Here is a 22,477-nt window from a genome sequence, read left to right on the forward strand (position 1 = left end):
ACAATAAATGTACTTGCTAGCCAGCATGACAAGATACTTGTTACTCTTGGATTATATAGAACAGGACTGCAAATTCTGAATGTATAAAAACAAGTCTTCTCCTTTTTGAGGACTGAATGTTTTTTACTGAAGCTTACAAATATAACAAAGCACTTTGGATCTGTACCAAAATTAACGTGTCTGCTTTTCAGTGAGAGGGGTTCTCAGTGTCCTTTGGAATCTGGCTCCTTTGGGCTAGTTCAAACTAAGTAAATGAAATAAACTGCTCATCATAACTAACAAGTATTCCTTATAAAAGTAGTCAAGATCAAGGTGACCAAGTATTAAATCAATATGAAGTAGAAATATTGACATGTACGTAGGAATAGACACCTTGCATAACTTCAAAGGTGTCTACATTTTAATTGAAATGCTTTTGACAATAATACAGAGCTCAGCTAGTCACACTGATAAAAGGTATCTAGAGCTCTTCATTTAAGTTACTGAGGAGGTGGGGAGATTTTGTGCTAGATAGAGTAAAACATGCTAGTCCTACTTCCTAGCACGTGTCCCTGAGGTGCTTCATATATTTTGATCCTATGCAGAAAGAAGCAAATCTGTGCTCTAAAAGATAAATGTGGCACATTAAAAAAACCCCTAAAAACAAAACCAAAAAACAGCCCTGGGTATATATTAATGGTAATCACTAACTTGTGTCATCTGCCCTTATAGGACATTATATGCAGAGTTCAAAATATTTTGTTTCCAAACAGTAAACTGAAGCTTTGTCAATAACTTAACCTATGGACTAAACAGATGCAGGTGCATGATTCTTCAAGGAAAAAACTTTTATCTGTCACCAGTTTCCCAGCTTGCCACAGCAAAACATCTCATTTGTTCACTAGTGCACTCAAAACTACGGGTTGTTTTTAAATCTTTCTTGCACCACAAGGAGACCTTTCTTTGTGTTCTCTACACTTTCAATTCAGAGCTCTGTAGAATCCCATGTATTCTCCTTTGACAGATATCACCACACACAATGTGTATTTTGGGACTGGAAAAGCAGCAGGACACTGCACTACCAGTTCTGACAGTAAAAGTATGATACTACTATTTCAAAGTCCAGGGCATCAGGATTACCATATTGCATTCACTGTACCAAAAAAACCACAAATAGAACCAAACCCTAGAATTATTGCTATGACAGAAGCCTACACGATAGATTTCTTTTTACTTGAATGGTTGTTTTCTCTGGGAACTTAAAAAGCGGAAAAAACATACTTGAAGCATATTGCCCCTAATAGTTACCATCAACGTTTAGAAAGGTTTGCTGAAACTTGTGGTATTATCACACTTACATCTAAAAGTCCTACTCATTACTTAGATGAGTAGTTTATTCCAGATAGAACTATACATAGCTTTTCTTCAGGACATTTGTCTTTCTCATCACAGAAGACAAGAGAACAATAATAGGAAAAGCCTCCTTTGTAAAACATATTAAATATAAAAAAAAAAATCACAGGAGGTTAAAAACGTCCTGTTACATGACATCATTGCAATGCAGCAGATGAAGGGAAAACAATTTTGAATGGGATTAATCTTTTGATCCAGAGAAGAACACCAGATCATACTAAACCCAAGAGGCTTTAGTAGATTCTTATCATCATCTACAATCTGCATAATATCTTAAAAATCAGTTTAGAAAACTGGGGAAGTGGAGTGTCACAGAATGGTCACAGGAAAAGTGTATTAACAAAACGCAGTAGAGACTGAAATGGCAGGTCTGAGTGCAATTTTAATGAAGGATGCAATGGCAACACAATGGCATTGCTATAAAAAAAAAACCAAACCTTAAAAGAGAGAGAAAATTAATCCAGTGTCACCTATTCCTTGTTTTCTCCCAAGGAATCACAGATACAGATCATGCATAATGACCAGCGTATCCAATGTTGCTTCATATTTTGAATTCCTGATTTCATCAATTAAGTTAACACAAACTTCTGTAAGCAAACTAGAAGATGCAGGAAGACATGCATACAGTTCCAATGCAAGAAAAACACTACAGTGATACCAAGCTGTAGAAATTAGCTAGGAGGACTGTAAGAATCAGTGACCAAGTCTTGTATTTGCAAAGGTTAACAAGAACGTGGTGGAGAAATAAAGGTATGGAGGGAATAACGGAGAATATACTAAAACAAAACAAAACACACACCCACAAAACTCAGCAGCTGAAACAGGCAACTGAAGAAATCACATAACATGAAAATTTAATGCTTTAAAATTGTATGTAATTAAGAAGGAACACATGAAGGAAAAAATCCCTCCAAGCAGAGAAAAAAATTAACAAGTACCAAACAATAAGCAACAGAATATATAGAAAAGCTACCAAATGAACAAGCACAGTTGATGAAGCAACCCTGGAAAGCTTCCCAGTAAAAGATAGAAGATCCTAAAATTCTTTCATTTAATATAACCTTCAAAGCCTCTAGAAAGACGTTACTACATAGCTGCTTGCAAGGGGAAAACAGAAGGCAGAGGCAAAGCACAAGATTTCCAACAACACTCATTTCTGATTTCGTTTCTCAAGAGCACTAAAGCAAATGAAGCTACACAATATCACAAAAGTAAATACAAGGAAAAACCCTGGCAAGTCTCAATCTTATGCATGTAGAAAAAAGGGTCATTTAGGACACTGCTGACTGAAGAATATTGAAATGACATCTGAAAAATAACAAGCCCAACAGGAATCATATACTTTTCCTTAAAAAAAATGCACAGAACTACTAGACATACTATCCAGTTTTAAAGCCATACAGGCTTTTGAAGGAATTTACAAGAAAAAAATAAACAAACACAAATTCTGGGAGCATATGGAATGCACAGAAACTCTTCACACCCGTAAAAGGTATCTGCAATAAACTGAGAACTCCCACAGTAAAATGGGCAAGCTCTTTGATTTACTGCTCACCCCCAAAAACCTGGAACACTGAAGAGACTTCAGCAAAACAAGGAAACTCATATACACTGTACATATATCAGATGTGTCATGCCAGTTCTGCTAAAGCACAATTAATTATGAAAGAAAGATTTGCCTACCAAAAAGCAGACTGAGCAGGGCTACAATGAAATTTCAAAAAACCAGAATGTGATAAAAAAAGAAATAATAAAGAATAAAAATGACTGATTGATCCGCATGAGCATGATTAAGAATGACATTAAATTTCACAAAGTTATGCACCTGTAACGACACACCAAAATAAAGTACTAGAAGGGTTTCATCTGTTATGACAGGGCTTAATGGATATATTTTTAAGAGCAAGAAAAAGATATTTTCATCATGGGTTTTACAACAGGTAACTGACACGAAGAGTCAGCAGACTTCATGTGATGAGCACGAATCCACTGTTTCTGCTGCATCATTCTGCAGACAGCTGCATGTCTTCTACAGGGACACTAACATCAATCTCACTTTTCAAACCCCTCATCAGATTTGCAAAATGCATCAAGAAAATGATTGAAGCAGGTGAAAAAGTTCCAAAATCATTGCTAGGGAAAGAGGCAAAAGAAAAACTAGTACCACTCTGTGCAAGCCCAATTCCACCAGAGACTAGTTTGAAAATAATCAGTTTTAATCATCTGCCTTCACTTCCAAGACCAACCATCCCCTTAAGCACCAGAATCCTTCTCTATTCAAGCAGCAATAACAACTTCAACTGTAAAAAGACCTTCCAAAAGGCAATTAAGCACTGGCATGTTCTGGTTTGTGTTATGATAAAACTTACAATAGTGGAAATTCGAAGTTACAACTGTATCTTCCGCTCTAGCATGTTTTAACTGGGTGTGAGTGAGGGAGCCACCACAACAGTCACTGGAAAAGCCAGAACCACAGCATTTTTGGCTCTAGCCTCAAAAGCTATCAGCCTACAGATCTAGTCTACAGCCCGTGAATCCAGTCTACATGGCAATAGTTTACATAATGGTACACACCCTCAGCTGATCTGTTCAACAGTGACACTAAGAATATTAGCTCCTGTTCGACAGAGACTGGTATTCACCTAATTCCCATGTAGTACCATGGGAAAGTAGTCTTAAATAAAAAACATCCCTAATCTCTTATAAACGTATGAAATCTGGGACCAAAACTCTGCAAATTACCTTCAGACACTTCCAAGTACTTCTGATTAACATGGACAAGCGTAAGCACACAGAAAATGAAATTAACACTACAGCTATAATTAGATTCCCATAGAAATACACATTTTGTGCCATGAAATTCAATCTACACAGTGGACAGTCAGCATGATGGTTAACATGATGAAATGCATAATACCATGAAGGTTAGATTAAGAAATTCTTGCTTTTTTTGCCATGGAAAGAACACTGAATACAGAATACTTCTTTTCAGTAAGTCATAAAAGGTTACATTAGTAACAAAGTGTGGAAATACGGAAACAGAATCACAGAATCTTAGGGGTTGGAAGGGACCTCCAAAGATCACCTGGTCCAACCCTCCTGCCAGAGAAGGACCACCCAGAGCACATCACACAGGAACGTGTACAGGCAGGTTTTGTATGTCTCCAGAGAAGGAGAACCCACAACCTCTCTGGGCAGCCTGTTCCAGGGCTCTGTCACTCTCACAGTAAAGAAGTTTTTTCTAATATTCCTGTGGAACCTCCTATGTTCCAGTTTGTACCCATTGTCCCTTGTCCTATCACTGGACATCACTGTAAAAAGCCTGGCTCTGTCCTCCTGACACTCGCCCTTAACATATTTGTAAACATTGATAAGGTCGCCCCTCAGTCTCCTCCAAGCTAAAGAGACCCAGGTCCCTCAGCCTTGCCTCATGAGAAAGATGTTTCACTCCCTTAATCATCTTTGTGGCTCTGCACTGGACTCTTTCAAGCAGTTCCTTGTCCTGCTTGAATTGAGGGGCCCAGACTGGACACAATATTCCAGATGTAGCCTCACCAAGGCAGAACAGAGGGGGAGGAGAACCTCCCTTAACCTACTAACCACACCCTTTCTAATGCACCTCAAGATGCCACTGGCCTTCCTGGCCACAAGGGCACATTGCTGGTGAAAACCATCAACCTCACTTTAAGCCGTTACCAGGGGCAATGAAGGAAGTCTGCATTTAAAAAATACCACAAAGAAACAAGATTCTCAACTTGTTAATTTTCTATTATTATTTAATGGACAAAATAAGTGTCCTGTTGTAAGCAGAATTTAATGCATTCTCCATTTTTAAAGACAGTAAGAGAAAAGAAAAAAAGCTTGTGTTTTTTCTGATAGAGCTCAGAAGGAAAGCAAACAAACCTCCCTAACAGACACTTCCAGGAACCTGAATTTATGACCAAGAAGAATAAACTGGGTATAGTAATAAGCTCTATGTTTTTCTACCATACAGCACTGTATATCCTCACTTGTTAAAGTCTCTGTGCCTTGATGAGTATAAAACTGCATCAATGAATGCCAGCTGGAGTCTATGCTTACATGGATGAATCTGCTCTGGTCATGTCAGTGATGAACTACACTGCTAGCAGTGAAGAAACCCGTATGCTCTGAACCACAGTTTACAGCTTAGCTTCTATCTACTTCAAAAAGCAACTTGATTATATATTACACTTGTTCCACAATCAGACCGAACATGCATGGACCTGCTTCTCCCACCTCCCAATTCTTGGTCATGCTTTATCCAGTTCCAAATGCCATATTGTAAATACCTGAGCCAGTACCCAAAGAAAAGAGTTTAGAGGAGGAAAAAGATGCCAAAGGATGGATAGAGAAAGGCTCCAACCACCATTTCAACAGTGTTGTTGCCAACATCTAAATGCCACGGCAGACTCAGACGAATACCTAACACATTTCCAGATAAGGAACAAGACAGGAGAGAGCAGAGAGCTCACTCTCTATTGTTCACCCCTCCACAGAGTAAGGGACTGAGAGTACAGTCAATAAATTGCCTTCTCCAGACATGTTACAAATAAATCTTTGAGCTGAAACATCTGCTTCAAAGATCTTACCTGATGAAATGTTCTTAGGTACATATGAAATGCAAGTTTCAGAAATCTGCCAAAATATGTCAAGAATCAAAAGAAGTGTGCTAACTAAGAAGCAATACACTTCATGTTATCTTGCACAAGCACTTGTATGTCTTCTAAAAAACATCTGAACACAATATACCACTGAATACTGCTGTCTGGGGGGGTGGGAGCTAAGTATTTAGACCATAAACAAACCGATCAAATTACTCAGAAATACACATGCCTCGCAACAAGCACAAGAAAAACCACAGTAAATAAATATTCTTTAAGAGCATCTGACACAATTCGCCATAATGACTTCAAACTATTCAAAGCAATTCTTTCCAGCCAACCACTTATTTTTTCAGCACTGAGATCTTTAGCATTTTAGTATGCTCTTTACTGTCAAGGAATATTCTTCAGTAGTTGGCCATTTGGCTAAGCAACTAAGAACTTTGTTCAGCAAAAGTAACTTCCAGATGACCTAGCAAATGGAATTGATTTGGTTTAAATAACAAAGGTTATTTCAGTGTTTAAGCAGTAATGGGTATGCCAGTAACATAACACACCTCAAATATATTCCACTAATCTTATTAAGTAGGCTTTTATATATCTTTCACTACACATCTATTTTATGGTCCATTTCTTCATACCTTTTAACCACTGCTCAGTTACAATCTCAAAAAACTTGGAAACACAAATCAAAAAGCACACAGGGTCATAACACAGATAATTCTCTGAGTCAGAGGCTCATAAAGGGCTGCAGCAGAATCGTTAGCTTTTCTGACTATATGCGTATGTACTGTTCTGCGTATTTTACACAGTTGAAAGCCTTCCCTTCAGGCTCTTTCCAAGAAGGACACCTAGGCATATCCCACAAAGTTGTCTGAGAAAGGCGTAATAGAATTGCCTTTTTTTTTTTTTTTTGAGGGTGCAAGGGTAAGAGAAGAAAAGGCACAAGCAAAAAGGAAGGAAAAGGTATGCATGAAGGGGAGGGAAACCACAGTTAAGGGCTAGAAGGATTTAAATTACACTTAAACCAAAAATCTCTTCCATTCCTCAGCTTTTGTTTATTTTTCTCACTCACTACTGAAAAAGTTCCTAGATCCTCATCAAGTCTAACAATGCTACAAAAGAAATGCAACTGTTAAATGGAAAGGAGAAGAAAATCTTATTTGGGAATTCTTCATGAGCCTTAAAATTATAAAAACTCAGGATATCCTCCAGTAATACTAAGAAAAAAGCTACATAATAAAGCACAATATCCGTAAGTCATCAAAATATGACCTGGTTCTGTCTTCTGGATGCCAAGAGCTTTGATGATGACTGTTCTGATACTGAACTTTTTTTTGAGGTATCCCAGATTACTCCAGGAGTGGGGTTTGGAAAGAAATTAAGGTTCAGGCAACAAGTAGCACAGATGAGGAAATGCCAGAGAATCAGTAACCAGCAAAGACATCTGGATACAGGGTGTATATGAAAAACAGTCTTCCCAAAAAGAGAGCATCCACAGGAAAAAGCTTTCTACTCCATTTTAAATGATCACCTTGGCCAGCAAAAGGATGTTCCACTTCAACAACAGTCTCATCTGTTAGCACCTGAAAGTGACTCACTTTCCCCGCACAATACCCTCTCTCATTTGTATGAGCTCTATCATTTTCTTCATCTGGCTTTGAATAAAATATGTAAATAAATGATGTTGCATCTATTTTAATTAGTTTTTAGTGACAACAGTTCTTTCTTTAGAGATCTACATGACTATATTGCTGCTTCATTTAAGAAATCTGGGAATTTAAAAGTAAACAAACCAGACTAATATGGGAGTAAAATTCATATAAAGACAGACATTTTGGAAATGCATCCTAGTTCAACAAAACATTTTCTCTTAGGATATTCTTTATCCTGTTAGGCTCAAGCTTGGGACAAACAAACTTAAGTCTTTATGTACGTGTCTGCAAATTGTTCCGTAAAGCATGTCAATCTTTCCTGAATCTGAGGCTGGTTTCAGATTTCATTTCACAAATTATTCTACATTTTGAAGACTGATGAAGGCTATTTGTTATACTGGGAGCAAGAGGAAGTAAGTTTATTAGCATGAATGTGCTATGCTCGCCATCAAATAAAAAATGCCCATATAGAATTTCCTATATAATCCCTTATTTCCTAATTACCTATTTTTAATGCATAGCTACAGGAAGCATGGCACCATGGCAGTATATTATTGTTTCTTCTTTTTCCCCTTAGAAGACCACACAACAAAAGAGAAAATCCAAACAGCATGACAACTGTTGTGGATGATGACCAGCCATTCCCTGCTGCATTTGTGCAAGACTGCAAGGTAAACATTCATCATACAGAACACTGAGCACTAATGCAGTTACCCAAAAGCACAGCAAACTATCTTTGCCTACTGTGATATAGATACCCTCCTTCCCTGCAGCAGCAAGGTCACTTGTGCAGTAAAATCGTTTTTGCCATGCACAAAGCAAACAGTAGCACTTTCCTAAGAGAAACAATCAACAGTGCTGCCAACTGCCCTTCAGTTTCCTGACATCACTGTGATACCTATGTAGACTGTGCTCACTGCAAATTTTTCCATGTCTGCAGATTTGTCGTGTGTGTCATCAAGCCATCAGTTATCTCACCCCAGTCAAAACCAGTAAAAACGAGCTGCTGACCACAGACAACATAACTGTACTGACAGTTGTAGATAATACCAATGCAAGCACATTATTGGCTACTACATGGCTGAAACACCAGCTAATCACCTAGATTCAAGTTAATTTTCATACTGGAGAAAACTACTAATAGAAAATCAGTCCAGTAGTTTAATACCTACATTGAGTATCCTCAGATAGAAAACATAAGAATGAAACTGAGACCTCTGAGAGAAGCATTTAATTTTGAAAGCAAAAACAGTAAGTAGCTCATATGCTTTTCTAGCTCACACTTGCTGTCAATGATAGACTATTTGCAACAAACATATTAGACTGCAAGTCAACATGGCGAGGTTAAAACACAGCTTGCAGTCTCTGCCATCTTTCAGTACAAAAGCAATAGTCTTTTGAGAACTGAAGATGAGAACTGTAAAGTTTCCAAGTGCTCTCTCCCATACTGGCTGGTTTCTTAAGTATGATCTCAAACCTGTGGCGATTAAGCCAGAAACAGAGCTCCCATCACAGCATGAGATGGGAGAGGAGGCTGTAGAATTATATTTCAAGTTGGAAAGCTTCTAGGTGAGTTCCTTCCGTCTTCAAAAAAAAACCCTAATGTGTTTTTACAAGAAAGTAGACTCAACTTTGGAGAGCCATTCTAAATTATAAGGATAGAAAGCAATTTAATGAAATGCCCAATGATTTTAAGTGGCTGTGTAAGAAAATGTTACATTCTTTACATCCTGCTTTCTCAGCAATGGGCTTTGGCCCAGTCCCATTCATCTGTTGCCTTTACCTTGCCAGTAAGAGACACTACACAAATAACTGAGTAAAGAGCAACCTATTAATGAGACTAAACAACTACAAACTTTGATTACAAGAAAACATATGAAGCACTGCTTGGTAGTCACACATATGCAGTTTCCGCCAGTTCGCTGAAATCTGTAAATGATCTCTTTCAAGAACACTAGCATTATACACACTAATGCTGCAGTTTGACAGTGTTGACATACTGCATTTCACACCACAAAACACAGCAGAAGCAAACAATTAAGTGCAATTACTGTATGGCACAGAAAGATAAGAGAATTAGTAACAGCTCCAGCTGCAAAATCTGTTGGAAAAGTATTTCTTCCATCCTAAGCCTATTTCTTCAAGACGATAAACTGAACATTACTACAACATATAACTTCCAAAATTAGTAATGTGATTTTTAGGTTGCTTGAATGATGAAAAAGATTGTACTAATATCAGATGTTAAACATCCTTGTATTTACAAATCCACACTACACTGTTTTAAAGCTTACACATGTGAAACAGATTAAGGGGCACAATGGTGGGGGTTAGTCTCTCAAACATAGTCCCCTGCTACTATTTTCTGTCCCAACTAAAGATTCAGCAACATAGCATACCATATAGGCTTCACTTCTTCACTGTTACTTACTGCTTTGTTTCAACAGGTTTTCTCATGTTATTTTAACTACAATTACTCTAAAATAAGTATGACTTGTGCATACCATACCCTGCAATATGAAACCCCCACTATGTACTACCTTGGAAGTGATGGTTCTGTCACCTTATCAACTGGGAAGCAGAAGAAAAAGAAAGAAAAAAGAAGAAAAAGTAGCTATCAGCTACTATTTTCAGCTCTAGCATTGAAACTACTTGGACATGAGCACATCACCGAACCACAGAATCTTAGGGGTTGGAAGGGACCTCCAAAGATCCTCTAGTCCAACCCCCCTGCCAGAGAAGGCTCACCCAGAGCACATCACACAGGAACACGTCCAGGCGGGTTTTGAATGTCTCCAGAGAAGGAGAATCCACAACCTCTCTGGGCAGCCTGTTCCAGGGCTCTGCCACTCTCACAGTAAAGAAGTTTTTTCTGATATTCCTGTGGAACCTCCTATGTTCCAGTTTGTACCCATTGTCCCTTGTCCTATCACTGGACATCACTGAAAAAAGCCTGCCTCTGTCCTCCTGACACTCGCCCTTAACATATTTGTAAACATTGATGAGGTCGTGCCTCAGTCTCCTTTTCTCCAAGCTAAAGAGGCCCAGCTCCCTCAGCCTTTCCTCACAAGGGAGATGGTTCCACTCCCTTAATCATCTTTGTGCTCTGCACTGGACTCTATCAAGCAGTTTGCTGTCCTTCTTGAACTGAGGGGCCCAGAACTGGACACAGTATTCCAGATGTGGACTCACCAGGATAAAGGGGGAGGAGAACCTCACTTGACCTACTAACCACACCCTTTCTAATGCACCCCAGGGTGCCACTGGCCTTCTTGGCCACAAGGGCACATTGTTAGCTCATAGTCATCCTTCTGTCCACCAGGACCCCCAGGCCCCTTTCCCCTACACTGCTCTCCAACACATCAGTCGTCAGCCTATACTGGTACATGGGGTTGTTCTTTCCCAGATGCAAGATTCTACACTTGCCATTGTTGTATTTCATTAAATTTCTCCCCACCAAACTCTCCAGCCTGTCTAGGTCTCACCAAAGATGATGGAGGGTGACCTAGCTCCACCAGCTCTCTCAGCACCCATGGATGCATACCATCATGAGCACTTAAAATCATCTGCAAAGGTCTCTCTGCTACATCTGAATTTAAACAGGGACGAAAAGGAAACGTTTTAACATTTTGACCTAATATTTTTCACATGTAAGATTGAAGCCTGTATGGGCAGAAGCTCAGACACAGTGATGCCATCATTCATCATTTTAGGGCAAGTCTCATGAGATCTGTTTTTCTTGCAGACCAAACCCCTGAAATGTTGAGCTTGTGTAAGAAAAAAAAAAAATCTCTTTTCAATATAAGTTTCAAAGCTTTAACTAAGGAAAACAATCCTAAATGTTCAAAACAGACAGACCTCTACTATTTTTAATCTCATTATTTCAGGATTTTTTTGCTAGGGAACCTGACTCATGATCTTTGAATGCATACGGCTGCCAACACAGCATGTAGGAAGAAAGCACTTGGGACAGCACATATCTGCACAGGAAGGCACTTGGAAAGATGGTCTGCACAAACTTTAAGAAAATAGGTTTGAGAACACACCGAACTTTTTTAAACAACTCCTAATGTAATTGGCACGCGAAGATGGCTGCTGTTCTGAGCAATATTTTGAGATGTGATTGCACAAAAGATCCTTTTTTATGGGGAAAACCGGCCTTAATCAAGGCTCATTACCTCACTTCTGTTACACTTTCCAGAAGATTTCACACCAGATTAAGAGATAAAATGCTGTTGCCTCAAGAGATCTCTTCTTTAAAAGATGTAAACACACACGCACAACAGATTTCAATCTGACAAAAGAGAAAATATATTGAAGAGTATTAGGAGTACCTTATTGCATTGGCAAAACAATATACATGGCTGCATAAAGAAACTGCCAGCAATAGCAAAGCAGCTACCTGCAAAAGCCCAGATGGCTCAGACTGTGGCTGTGAAGAAACCAGCTCCAGGAGGTTCTGCCACAAGGAGATTTGCAAGACTGAGGTGAGAAAGGGGAAGCACCTCCCTTCCTGCCTCCTTTCCCAATGGCAGCAGCAGCCTTATCCCAGCCTTTCATCAAGTGCAAACCAAGTTTGATTTTGCACAAGGTGCTGAGAGCTTTGAAAGAAAAAAAAATAAAAATTAAGGGCTACACCAATTGACAGTGTCCTAGATCACCTGGAAAGTTTAAGCATAATGTTTCAGTTCCTAATGACCCATCCTGCCTAGAAGGAAATACAGATGTAACATCTGCATTTAAAAGGACAAAAAATGAAAATAGTCTATTACAATTCACAGTAGGTAGCAGTCAGGACTGTTACCACATTTTGCCTTTGTCCAGATTGCCCTATTAAAAGTACAGGAGAGAGCTGAGAAAGAACGGGGGAAAAAAATAAATCACATTAATGATCCTGATTAATTTCAGAAAATCCAGTAGTCCTCAAAAAAATGAAAATGTTTTATCTAAAAATAGTAAGTAAGAATTTGAATGGCATTTTAAAGACTTCATGTTATTTTAGGGATTATAAAAATATGGAAGCACCTTGCAGATTAAGCTCCTCTATCCACACCTATTTCCAAGTGCTGGAGTCCCCACATACACTGCACTCCACTAAAGCAATACAGCATGCTAGCATGCTACAAACAGCCATCAGACACTGCTGAATGCCAGAAAATCTGTCTTAAAAGTCATATGATTTTCAAATTAAGAGCATTATTTACTTGCACTGGTAAGCATCTCTCTACAGCACAGGAACGTCTAAAGAATTTCCACAGATTAAGGTTCTACTTCCTGGTGACAAAAAACCAAATTTTTCCAACAAATTCTTAGTTCCACAGAACTAAAAAAACTAAGAATGAGCCAAGCTGCAGTCTCTGCTCCAACCATGGCGTTATTAAGAGCATTGTTTACTCTTGTGCAAGCTCACACAAGGCAATGGTGTTGATCAGATATCACTGACAGAATAAACTGAAAACTGCTAGGCCACACAGATGTTTCTTAATCTTTAGAACTGCAAGGGAGATGGAAAATGGAAAAAACCCAGCTGAATTCTCAGAATAAAACCTGAATATGCAAGTCTGCAGTTAAACATAAAACACATGCAGTACTAACAAAGTGTGTAGAATATACAGGATACACTAAGCTGAGTAGGTCAAACTCAGGAATTAAAATACACAGAATTTCTCAATGCCTTCCCTTCAAAATAGAGAGGAATTCTGCAGAAATTAAAGAAATCCAGTATCTTACCCTAAGGGTTTTCCAGGAGCTCTTTGCCACATTATCAAGTAGCCTTTATGAAACAATAAGCATTACAAAGCCTGAGTTCTGCTTCTTGCTCCCGAGAAACCTTACTACTTTTCTGGCTGTTGGAAACTCAGGTCTTGTGTCTTCTACAGGAATGCCTGCTTCATTGGGCTACAAAATTCTACATTCTTTCTTTGCCTAATATGTAACTACACCTAAAAAAAAAAAAAAATCTTTTCAACCCAAGGAAATGATAATATTTTAATCCAGAGCACCCTCTTAGCTTGGTGATTAGAACATCTGCTTAAGCTGGCAGAGGGGGAGGTGGATTGAAAGTGCAAATTCTTTCTTGGGAATTCATTACGAGGTTCCAGCTGGATAAATAATCTACTGAAATTCTGGATAAAAATCCTTGTGGTAACATCACTTCCTTGCCTTGATGTTCAGTTAATTGTAACAAACATGTTTTCAAGTGATACAGCCAAAGGAGGCACTTCAGATGACCTTCTGCTTAGTAGATAAGGTCGAGCTGGAGCCTAGGTAGAAAGAATTTTTAAGAGCTACTACTGACCATTCCCAGAGTTCTTTCAGTGCCCCTGGGCAAATGAAACGGCAGAGATGTCTACACTTGCATGTCTAAGACTTAAAGGGTCGGCAATAACTCACTGTAATGTTATTACTGCATTATGCCCTTCCTGCCAGGTCACAGGTATAGGCCTGGAGGACAGACCACAAAATGTCAAGTAATTGAGTAAATGTAATAGCTCGTTCCTCCTGCTCATAGCCACCACAGGCAAAGAGGGTAAACCCAGATTAAAGCTACATATTAAATGGAAATAGTTGACTATCCCACAACAGCAAATCCACAAAACTATTTGATGTAGCATTTCAGTCTTGAGGCATCTTCAGTGAAGCAGTGACAGTGAGGTTGTGAGGCTAACCGCAAGAAAAAAGCCAGGGTTCTGATCTCAGGGATTCTGGAGATAGTAGTGAGGAAATGACTTTCATTGAGAACAAGGATACTGACCAATGTATCTATTGATACTACATATTGAAAGTAAGACAACAAAATAGAACGCTGTTACCTAGCTATGCAGAGGCACTGTGTGTTGGAACAGAGTGTTTGCTCTTTTCTGGGATACAACCTGCTTGTCTAAAGGCGCTTATCCTTTCAAAACTTAGATTACAGTAAGGCAAAAGAGGGGATGGGAGGAATGTTTGTGCCCAATTAGCACATTCTTCTGTAACAAGTCATTTAAATCACAGGTTTTTGTCTTAAGAGCCAGTTTACTCAAAACACAGCCTCAGCCTCTGCCACACATTTCACTCTTGGCAATAACTGAAAATTCTAAGGGATCAACAATTTTTGTGAAGTGAACCTGGTGGAATTTTCAGCTCTCAGTACTCTCTACTTCCTCTCTTGAAAAAACTGACAGAATTAGAATCCTGTCACAAGTCATATTTGATACATCAACAATTCAAGGATATGGTAGCTCATTTTTTTGTTCTCTTTTCAATCTATTTTATTTCCCCAGTTCAAGCTGAAGTTAGCCTTAAATTATTTCATGTGGTAGTTCCAATTATTTTCTTATGACATCTTCAAGCAATATTGCTCTTGAGGTATTATCTTGAGAAAAATGCATTATATAATAATACAAATGGCCAGTTTATTGTATTTGTCCTCTCAAGCTTCACAGATAAGTCACAGAATCACCGAGATTGGAAAAGACCTCTAAGATCAATAAGTCCAACCATCAACCCCACACCACCATGCCAACTAAACTGTGTCCCAAAATGCCACACCTACACATTTTTTTAACACCTCCAGGGAATGTGATTCAAGCACTTCCCTGGGCCACCTGTTCCAGTGTTTAAATAACCCTTTCAGCAAAGAACTTGCTTCTAATATCCAACCTAAACCTCCCTTGGCACAACTTGAGGCCATTCCCTCTCATCTGATCACCAATTACTCTGGAGAAGTGGCCAACACCCACCTCACTACAACTTCCTTTCAGGCAGCTGTAGAGAGTGATGAGGTCTCCCCTCAGCCTCCTCCTCTTCAGACCAAAGAATCCCGATTTCCTCAGCTGCTTCTCATGAGACGTGCTCTAGACCCTTCACCAGCTTGGCTGCCCTTCTCTGGACTTGCTCCAGCACCTCAATGTCTTTCTTGTAGTGGAAGGCCCAAAACTGACCCCAGGATTTGAGGTGCAGCCTCACCAATGCCGAGTACAAGGGCACAATTACTTCCCTACTCCTGCTGGCCACACTCTCTGATACAAGCCAGGATGCTGCTGGCTTTCTTGGCCACCTGGGCACACTGCTGGCTCATGTTCAGCTGGCTGTCGAACACAACCCCCAGGCCCTTTTCTGCTTGGCAGCTTTCCAGACACTCTTCCCCAGACGCATAGCATTGCATGGGGTTGTCGTGATCCAAGTGCAGGACAAAGCACAAGGCCTTGTTAAATTTCATACAATTGACACTGGCCCATCAATCCAGCCTGTCCAGATCCCACTGTAAAGTCCTCCTACCCTCAGGCAGATCTACACTCCCTCCCATCTTAGTATAACCTACAAAACTACTGAGGGTGCACCTGATCCCCTCATCCAGACCATTGATAAAGATACTAAACACAACTGGCCTCAAAACTGAGCCCTGGGGAACACCACCGGTTACCTGCCACCAACTGGATTTAACTCCTTTCATCACAACTCTCTGGGCTTTGATTACAATTTTTTGAGCATCCAGTAACATTTACAAACTTTGTATGAATACACTCAGGCAGCCACACTGCTATTGAACCACAAGATGTACTCTTGTCTACAGGCAAGAGACTAACAATTTACTTGAATGAGCTTGTAGAGGAAATTCTGAAAGATCACATCAGGTGACTGTTATGCAGAATAGTAGATGCATGATCTTCAGACTCTATAAAGACCTCAAAAAGATTATAAAGTTGTTGCCAAAGACTAAAGAGGCAATACCAACAGTTAGTTTGTGTAATAACCACTCTCATTGTTCACTCTCATTAACTACATCTTCCTCTGTTTTGGTCCTCTACTACGAGTTTTGTGCTCTCCCCTGTGATTTAAAGTACTTTACGAGGAACACCAGAGTTTCAGTTCACTGCTGCAATCTAGTATTGTTTCCTTTTTTCTGGTATCAAAGTAATTTTCCTGTCTGTAGTCATCACTCACAAGACATACCCAACACTAGCAAGATCACACTTAAGACAGTCATCCTTACTTCTACGGTAACCTGATTTGTACTTGTTTCTGCTTATTTCCAGTCTCTTCTCACCAGTTTCCTGCCACTATAGCTTCGTTAAACGCACAAACTGAACCTCTCCCTTGCATCTTTCAAGACTGTGCCATAATTCCTAGGCTGGTAATCCATAATCACTCATAATTCAGCCTCTTCACATAAATGCATGCCTTTAAGGAGGCCTATAATTACTAACACACCCATACAGTCCAAAATAAAATGCATACCAAAAAGCGTAAGGCTAATAATAAAAAAATTATCACCTTTTTTTCCTCACTATTTTGTTGCTCCTTTCCCTGAGTGCATGTAAATAATCTCCAATCAGAGGTGGTACCCAACAAAAACACCAAATCAAACAAGCAAACCGGTACTTGAGGCAAACTTTTCTGTTCATTTTGAAATGGGACACAGAAATAGAAGCCTGACCTCTGAAAAAGTATTTTTTTTCCCTCAGGTGAATTATTTTTTCTTACTTGGATTATCACCACAAGTGACAAAGGTTTGAAGCTCTGAACTATTACTTAACACTACAACAATTGAAAGGTACAAGTGAAGTTATAAGTTAATCTAACATGCAGGGCAAGAAAGATCACAAAAAAACCCTCCTGTGATTGAATACTCAGTATTTCTAAAATAACAGGTTCAGAGTTATTCACATAAAATGTAAAAATGGATGCTTGTTTATACTCAGCAGACATTTTATATGTATCTACACACACTCAAAACACCTTCATAACCACCATGAAGTACAGCTTACTTTCCAGTTTATCTTTTTTTTAACATCTTTTTGATTATGTCTACATGAGTTTTTTAAAAGCTTGCAGCTGCAATGCAACCGTAGGAAGCAAATATTTAAAAAGTGAGAGTACATGATTTAAACTAGAAATGTAATTACTGTCTTGCATTCAAAAAAGACCCCAAAAAATCAATACTTTGGAAGGGGGCAAATTGCCCTGTAAGAAGAAAACGATTAACCTTTACGAGCCTTTGGTTGACTCTCGGTGCCCTTCAATAAAGGCCAAGGATGGCGAAACTGAACGAGCAACATACTTTTCCATATTCCTCCAGAGAACTACCGCAGTACTTTCAGACCCCCTTAAACTGAGAATTTCTCCCTGAATCTCGCCCGACTTCTAGCCGAAGGCTGCAGTCCTTGCTCAGATTTCAGCTTTCTATTCGCGTGATGATCCGAAGAACATCTCCAGCCCTCCACCCTCCCAACACCCGGCTGCTCCACGGAGTTAAAATTAACTTGGTGGTTTGGGTTTGTCCAGGAGGCGAAGATCCTCCCTTGTAAAACAACTGTGCGTTCATCAGCCCCAACGCCGAGCTGGGCTCGCCTCCCAGCACCGCCGGGCTGCCACAGCTCAGCCCTCAGCAGAAAAACAAAACCTTGCCTCAGATAATGGCTTGACTGTACTGACCGAGAAGAGGAGGGGGGGGACTAAAAAATGAAAGGCGTTTCATCATTTTCAGTTACTTGAATAAAAATAATAAATTAAAATAAACAACCACAAACAACCGTGAACTACGGCATCTCTCATGTCGAAAATCCCCGAGTCCTTGCGGTATGGAAGTTCGGGAACAAGACCGCTGCCCCCGAGTTTCGCACCGCACGCGCACCGGCGCTGCGGGCCGGGCCGGTACCGCCGCTTCCCGCAGGTGAGACCTGCCCGGCAGACAAGCCCCGATCGGCGGGCGCGGCTGCCCCAACAATCCCCGTTACTCCCGCTACCCACCCCCGGCCGCCCCACCCCGCCGTGCCGGTCCCGGCTCGCCCGCCCCGCCGGCTCCGCCACCGGCCGCCAAGTTTCCAGCCCCGGGCAGCGGCTACTCCCAGGGCAGCGCTGCCGCCGCGAAGCTCAACAGGCGCCCGGAGCTGCTTCCCCGCTGCCGCTCGCCAACCGCACCTGGAGACCCGCGGGGCTGCGCCCGTCCCCGCCTGCCCGCGCCCCCGGAAGGGACGGCGAGAAGCCGCCGCCGCCTCCGCTCCGCGCCCCGCCCCGCACACAGCGCGGAGCGCCGCGTACCTACCGCGCTGGTGGAGGCCGGCCCGCTGCCCCGCCGCGCCGGCTCACGGCGCCAGCTCCGGCCGCTCCCGCTTCAGCCGCCAAGAAAGTTTCCTGACGTCACGGCGGGCGGACAACCCCGCCTGCCTGCCGGGCTGGCTGCCCGCCGGGCCGGTCGGGCCGGCGCTGCTCCCGGGCTCCCCCTGCCTCCCGACCGGCAGCCGAGGGCGGCGGTTGGGGGGCGCGCGGGGCGGGGGGCGGTTGGGGGGCGCGCGGGGCGGGGGGCGGTTGGGGGGCGCGCGGCGCGGGGGCGGTTGGGGGGCGCGCGGGGCGGGGGGCGGTTGGGGGGCGCGCGGCGCGGGGGCGGTTGGGGGGCGCGCGGGGCGGGGGCGGTTGGGGGGCGCACGCGGCCGCGCGAGGCGGCGGCAGCCGAGGGGCCGGGCGGGCGCCTCAGGGATCCGTGGAGCGGCCGCCGGTGGCGCCGTCGCTGGTGGCAGCGACACGACCCGGGGGGAGGGGGGGGGGGCTGCCCCGGGGCTGCAGGAGCCGAGTCGGACCCAGGAACAGCCCCTGCGGTTTGGGCTGTGCCCCCCGCCCCGTGGCAGCCTGCCTGCCCCTCGGCTCAAGGCGGACGTTCGGCGAGAGCAGTCTCCGAGCAGAGGGGAGCAAGCCCCTCAGGGCAGCTAACTAAAGGATGTGCACGCCTCACCTCATTTTAAGTAAGTTCTGTCTTCAGGGAAGTCTGATTAAGCAAAGAAAGGGTAGGGAAAATAATGCTGGAGAGTAGGCTGTAGTTGAGAGAGTGAGGAGTGCAAATTGGGAGGTCAGCTTTCCTCAGGGAAACACTGAAGAAAAAACGTTAAGGGAGACACTTGCATAGGTCTTGGCTACATCTACAGTGAATAATAGAGGTATTTGGTAGGGTACAGATACGTAACTTCATTGGCTTCAAAGGTATGTCGTGTCTGTGGCACACAATCCCAGCTAAAATGTGGTTTAGAAACACCAGAACACAGTAGGTCAATATATTTTTATGACGGGCACAGAAAAGGCACGTTAGTGACAATGTATTACCTATAGAAAGACAAGGAATTTATGTCCATCACACTACTTTTATTCCTAGTGGCTTTCTGCCACGATACTGCCAGTAAGGGAGCATGTAGTGTCTTTGGAAAGGCAGGAAGCTCAGCTGGCATTGCTCTGCCTGATTGGTTTCACAGCACAGTGAAAGATGCCTTTCATTTTCCATTAATCAATAGACAAACCTCAGTAATAGCCATTTAGAGGGGAGAACAAAACGTGTCACTGATTTCAAAGCAAAGGTGTTTTGTCTGCAGTGGGTGTTTTCTCTTTTTTAAAGGCAAGAGGAAAAACACTTCAAGGTGGCAATTTACGGAGTGGACAGATCATGATAGGAAAAAAAAAATCATTAAGGATAGAAGTCAAGAGCAGGCAGCTTTTTAATCGGTAAGCCCTACATAATTACAGGCATAGATGTGAACTATGTAAAACGTTAATTATGGTGGCTGCCTTTTCACTACTAAACTAAAAAAAAAACAAACCTCCAATACATATACACAAATTTTACACAGCAAATTAGTAGTAAATTTATCTGCTTTAGAGATGATAAGGCTTCTGATGTTTTCCATCCATTCCTTCTCTGCTACAAAGGGAACAAATACTAACCTCTTACATGGCTTCAGAGTTATTTGTAAACTTTCTAGCAAACTAATAGGCTATGAAGCAGTTGCAAAGGATCATTGTGTGGAAAGCTGTCACTGGGATAGAATCACATCAACTGAAATCCAAAAAAATAGACAGCAGTGAAATTCTGAAAAGGAAGGAAAATAAAAAACACATTGGGGGAACTTGCTTGGGAACTATATTCTAGATAACACAGCCAGGAATTGTTTTCAGCAACCAAAAAAAAATCTTAAACATTTTTCTTAATAAAACCACACCCTAATAAACCTGCTTTATTGCAACATTAAGGCAGTTGAAGGAATAGCTCATGAATTTGAGCTAAACACTTACTTCATTCACAGCTGATCTGTAACTGGTCAAAACACAAATACACACTCTTTGGCTGCTGTTGCTGACAGCTATTCCTGTACACACTTCCACAGCATCTTTTGGAGCTGACACCTGCATTGCATGCATCTCCTTAGCCATTTCTGCCTGTCAAGAACAGTGACAGGAAGGATGGGAAGAGAGATAATCTATGGACCTTAGGCAATCATGGAAGAAAAAGTAAACTGCTACCAGGAACCTCAGGTTTTTAGTAGCTTCTCAGAAATAAAAACACAGACTAATCTAGTCTATGCTTTTATTCTAAGCTAAGCTTTAATTGTATTAAACATTTAGACTTTGCCTGTTTTTCATGTTTGTGTGTTTGGTTTTTCAAACAACAGAACAGTTCAGGTACTGCTTGCTTAGGCAAAACTAGAGTTCATTTCAGTGTCAGGAAGCATCTCTAAGTATCTGGCATTTCATAACATACATCCAAAGTTGGCCATTGTTCTATGTAGTAAACAAAACTTGTTCAGTAAGTGTACTGTTTATATTTTGATTAGACAAGCCCTGCTGCAGTCTGGTGGCTAGATGGAGTCTCCAAGTTTTGATCTGTTAAGTATATATTTATTTGTAAAGTTATGAGCTTACTTACGTGTTTTGTTTCCCAAAACTAAACCTTTGTAGAATTTGACTAAAACTCTAAGAAAAATTGGTAGTTCGGTCACAGCAGCAAAGCAGAGCACATGTTAAGCAAACAGAAAACATTTGGCTATCAAAATACATGTCATCTCAGTTTTTCAAAGGTGATTCCAAAAGCAAGACTAAGGTCCTTTCAGTATACTTTTATGGTACCACTGCAGATTCTTCATGAGATAAAGTTAAAAATATGACACAGGGGTGTTTTTTAGATATTAGTTTTTTCTCAAGTCAGGTAATTTTTGTCCACAATCAAGTTAGACCATTTTAAATTAAAATATATATATATAACACCTCAGGAAAGGACATTTTTCAAAATCACTTCTGCATGCAATTTTTTTTTCCTTAAAAAAAGTGAGACATTTCATAATACAAAAAGATTGCTCAGTACATGGAAAGCTTCAGCTTTCTTCTGAGATGTATTTTTGACATAATCTGTATTGCAATGCTTAAATAAAAGGAATGCAGAGCAATCCTATTTTTGACTTAAACTTGATGCATATTATTTGAAGGGAGTAGAAGAAATGTGATTTCTTTCTTCCACTGTCACTTTTTTCCATGAACAGTAGCAACCTAAGGATGGAATAAGAAAAATATGAGGAAAAGTAGACCAAAAAAAAAATTAACTCTAGCATTAATACTTCTTAATTGTTAAATGCTGTGATCCAAGAGCAAAAATAATAAAACAGTGACTTCCTCTGTAGTCTAGGTCCTGCAAAGCACACAAAATAAAACCACAGGTTGTTACTGGTGCTATCACTCTTGAGTGTTGCAGAGGAGTTGAGCAAAGAGCCGGGCACAAAAGGATGGAAACTGTCTACTCCAGAGAACAAAATCACATTGATAAACACATGGTTGCACCTTGGCTCCTTACAGGAATGGATTGGGTTTTTTTTTGTTCTTGTGAGATTGTAAATGTCAGTCCTGTAAACAGGTGGTGAAGACTGAGATAATAGAGGATGAGCAAAAGCAATGGAATCAGCATTCATTTAGATCTGGAGCTATGCAGAGATCAAAGAATAAATGTTGATCACTTGAACCAGAAAACGGTTACTAGAGGGAACAAAGATTAAAGGATTTCACCAATTACTAAACCTG

The 22,477-nt window shown here is 41.1% G+C and overlaps 1 protein-coding gene across 6 annotated transcripts in view; it reads right to left on the reverse strand.

The window, feature by feature from the left end:
* The window catches only part of GULP1 (GULP PTB domain containing engulfment adaptor 1), a 145,661-nt gene extending 126,263 nt beyond the window's left edge, over positions 1 to 19,398 (reverse strand). The window contains exon 1 of one of the 6 annotated variants that reach the window (XM_051623323.1): positions 19,380 to 19,398. The gene's annotated coding sequence lies outside the window, so the exon portion shown is untranslated. Of the gene's footprint in view, positions 1 to 18,571; positions 18,602 to 18,691; positions 18,781 to 19,379 lie in introns of those variants that run through there. The other 5 variants (XM_051623317.1, XM_051623318.1, XM_051623321.1 and 2 more) reach the window with 5 other exon arrangements.
* Positions 19,399 to 22,477: the final 3,079 nt, after the last annotated feature.

The sequence above is a fragment of the Apus apus genome, chromosome 6, assembly GCF_020740795.1.
Source record: "Apus apus isolate bApuApu2 chromosome 6, bApuApu2.pri.cur, whole genome shotgun sequence".
Lineage (NCBI taxonomy): Eukaryota > Metazoa > Chordata > Aves > Apodiformes > Apodidae > Apus > Apus apus.